This window comes from Lepus europaeus, chromosome 5 (genome assembly GCF_033115175.1).
Source record: "Lepus europaeus isolate LE1 chromosome 5, mLepTim1.pri, whole genome shotgun sequence".
NCBI classification, from domain to species: Eukaryota; Metazoa; Chordata; class Mammalia; order Lagomorpha; family Leporidae; genus Lepus; species Lepus europaeus.
In genome coordinates this window covers 71,795,431-71,799,534 of record NC_084831.1, presented here as the reverse complement: position 1 = coordinate 71,799,534, position 4,104 = coordinate 71,795,431, and positions in this window count along the sequence as shown.

The following is a 4,104-nucleotide window of genomic DNA, read 5'->3' as shown; positions in this document are numbered from 1 at the left end:
CTCCAACATAAGGGAAAAAATAACAGGGTTCTTTCAAAATTGTCCTGAAGAAATGTGGTTTCATTTCCTATTGAGCTGCAATTTGCCATATATCAGCAACTAAGGGCCAAGCTGCTCAACCTGAAAATGATTATTTTCTTTCTGTTCCTTAATGTATCAGAAGTGGATCTAAAAGAACCGCCAGTATGCAGGGGGGTTAATTATCCTGGCAGTCAGTTAAGCCTTGGAAGTTTTAGGTGATAAGAACAGAGCCCTAAAACAGACTCCCTGCGACTGCCGCCTGCTGTGAAGAAACAACCGTGTGTTGCCACTGCGTCCAATATTGCTCAAATTATCCTAAAATCCCTCTGCTTTTCTGTGCATTCTGGCTCCTAGAGAGAGGCTCTGTGCCGCTGGGGTCATTCATTCTGTCACTTCAGCCCACTCTGCAATCACGACAACTACATCTTTCACTCCATCTAATGCAGGAGGCTTTTCTGGCAGACCTCGTGTGACCCAAGTGAGAGAAGTAATTATTCAAAACAACATTGCTTCTTGTTCCTCAAGGGCCGCCAGCTCCTCGGCACAACCACATCAGCCCTGCAATTTGATCTTCCCACTCAGATCAATTTCTCAGATGCTCCTAAAGGAATGTGTAAATAAACACTCACCTCTCAACATCTTAGAATTTCCTTTCAGAGAGGCAGGGCAGGGTTGCATATATCAGCTCAGACTCTGCAGAGGGTCTGGACTACAACTGCCTTTCCACAATAGTTACTTGTGCAATCTTGAGCAAGTTACAGTATTGTGCCTCGGTTTCTCATTTCCGAAATAGAGATTAAAAACAGCACTTCCATCATAACATTTCTGTGAAAATTAAATTACTTAATAAATTGGAGATAATGAATGCAGTGTTTCTTTAGCACGGGCAAGTGGCAACTAAGTATTAGCCACTATTATCGGAGCCTAGATGAACAACAGTTGGCTAGGCACCTGCCAGGTGCTGGTAACTGTTCTATGTGTAGAGTGGAATTCCCCAGTAAAAATCAAACAAACTAATAAAACCTACATTTAAATTGCTTGCATAGAATGTGAACTTCCACATTTTGTATTTATCAGCATGTTATTTCTGAAACAAGCCAGGGAACAGTAAAATCAAAAGTGAGTTACAGTAAAGCGAAATCATACATTTGTTTTCTCTATTTTCTGTGATACCCAGAATCCACTTTCCCAACTGCCATTCTCCATAACCCAAAATCTCTTAGCTCCAAGTTTCATTGCTTGCCATTGTAGAGCTGGAAATATGTCAGAGACAATTGGAAACATTTGGCATTGTTGATGATTCTTGTGAAATGAAGTTAAGTTCAGGTCCTCCAGTGCTCCATACACATAAAAACTGCCCTGAGGGGGCTTAGGTCTTCCATTTTGATTAAAATTAAAGTGTTTTTTTTTCCATATAAAGTTTGTATCACTATATCTTTAAATATTAATACTATTAGCATTTTCGTGAACTTAAGATATATTGTCTCTTTATATTCATATAAAGCAAAGACCATTTGGTAGTCTCAGTTTTCCATGTGTCTTTATAAATGAGGGAGAACTCAAGATGGGTGTTAGTGGGTATTTTCTTTTCTTTTTTTTTCAGGATATTTGCAGTCATATCATTTGATCTTGCAAATATAAAAGTATAGAAACTAAGTTCTTTTAAAACAAAATCCCAATGTCTTTGAAAGTAAAAGCAAATTTGTCATTTTAATGCTTAGGAAAATATAATAAAGACAACTTAAATAAAAAAGAAGAAATATTAATTAATGCCTGTTATTCATATATAGAATGCATTTGGTTTTACCTACTAGTGATGTTGTTTAAATGTTTTGCATTTTTTCCTGAACAATAAGATTTCTTGATTATGTAAAGGTAATTTCTAGTTTCTATATTTAGTAAACTAAAAATCTCAAATTTTGGGAAAAATGAACCCAGAATTTTTTTGGCTCCCAATTTCAGAATTCAAACATTTTATGATATCTGTCATCCTCATCTGCATATCTCACCCTTCTGATATACAATATCTCAGGTTCTTTATTCTTCTGTGTGCTACACATATTTAGCATTGTATGACTCTTTTTCCAAGCAGATTTTCCTGCACACATTGAATAAGCTAAATGACTCTACATAGCCATTTTGTTTTCCACTTGTCCCAATAATAGTTAGCAAACAGAGAGCTCTCTCTTGCTCACCAAAACTCTATTTCCTTGGAAGCAGGAATATAATGTTATTTCTTAGCATTCTTCCATTTTCTTTAAAAGACTGACAAAAGGTAAGTAGATTAATATATACTTTTGACTTGAACATGATACAAATTTCACACATAATTCTATATGTACTACCTTCTTACAAAATGAACTTAAGGCACTTCACAAATATGGATTAAGTACAAACTAGATAATATGAATATAAAGAATCAAAGGAAAAACAAAAGGACAGTCATAAAATGAAAGTTAAAACTTTAATATGAGTGTTTTACTCATTTAATTTCTGTCCTGAACTCTGTTGCTATATATCAAAACTACTCTCTAAAAACTAGGGTCTTGAAACATTATTCTGACATTCCCATTGGTTCATTAGCCTCGGTGGAGTAGTAACCACACTGGGTTTCTCATGAAGCTGCAGCCCAATGTTAGCCGGCTTACAGTAATGTGACAAAGTTTTCCACTACAATCTCAACAGAGTCTGCCTACCAAGCCACCCATGTATTGTCTCTCCACATCATTTGGATTACACACAGCATGGATACCAAGATACTTGGTGGAGCAACCAAAAAAGCTAGAAATTAAAGAGGATTACGGTAGAAGCTGAATTATTTCTGCTGAAGCTGTTAGTCTCAAAGCCAATCTAGATTTTGGGGAGTAGGAGAAACAGTTTTACCTTTTAATAGAAGAATGACAAGGTCACATTGCACAGGAGCACTTGAGAATGGAAAATGTTTTTGAAGTCATTTTTAGAAAATACAACTTTCAGCAAGTTTTATGCTCTTGCTGATTATCTATATATCACAAAAATATCTGACATTAGACACAGTAGTACATTTCATAGAACTGTGTTCTGTAGTGTCCTTGACTATAAGCCAATGAAATCACAGCAAAGACAATTCAATCTATGCAACAAAAGCCATAAAAATACCAAATTACATACCGTAAGTAACCTTTTTTTTTTTTCTTTTTGCTATCACAGCTTAATGTAAGGGGTAGATTTTTTTAAATCTGTGTCAGCTTTTTATTTAAGTATTTATTTATTTGAAAGGCAGAATTACAGAGAAAGAAGGAGACACGGAGAGAACTCTTCCATCTACTGGTTTACTCCCCAAATGGCAGAAATGGTCATGGTTAAGCCCAGGTCAAAGCTAGGAGCAAAGAGCTTCATCCAGGACTCCCACTTGAATGCAGAGGCCTGACTACCTGGACTCGAACTGGCTCCCAAATGGGATGCCGGCTTCATTACAGGCAGTAGCTTAACCTGCCATAACACAATGCCGGCCCCGATATATCAGTTTTCTTTTCTTTTTTTTTTTTTTAAAGGGCGACTTTGTTTTTGTTTTTTTAAGATTTTTATTTATTTATTTGAAAGGCAGAGTTACAGAGAGGCAGAGGCAGAGGCAGAGAGAGAGAGAGAGAGAGAGAGAGAGAGAGAGAGAGAGGTCTTCCATCCATTGGTTCACTCCCCAGATAGCCAGAATAGCCAGAGCTGAACAATCAGCCAGGAGCCAGGAGTTTCTTCCCAGTCTCCCATGTGGGTGCAGGGACCTAAGGACTTGGGCCATCTTCCACTGCTCTCCCAAGTACATTAGCAGGGAGCTGGATCAGAAGTGAAGCACCCGGGACTCAAATCAGCAACCATATGAGATGCCAGCAATGCAGGTGGTGACTTTAGCAGCTAGGTCACATCGCCAGCCCCATCAGCTTTCTATACTACACAATATCCTAATATTTTCAACATTGCTGCTCTAAATGGGAATCAGGTCTTATTTCCAAAAATTAGATAAGTAAAAATCATTTGAGCAATTTTACAATGCTTACCCATTCTCACTCCCAAATCTACAATGCAATGAATAAAAATGTGCATTATTTT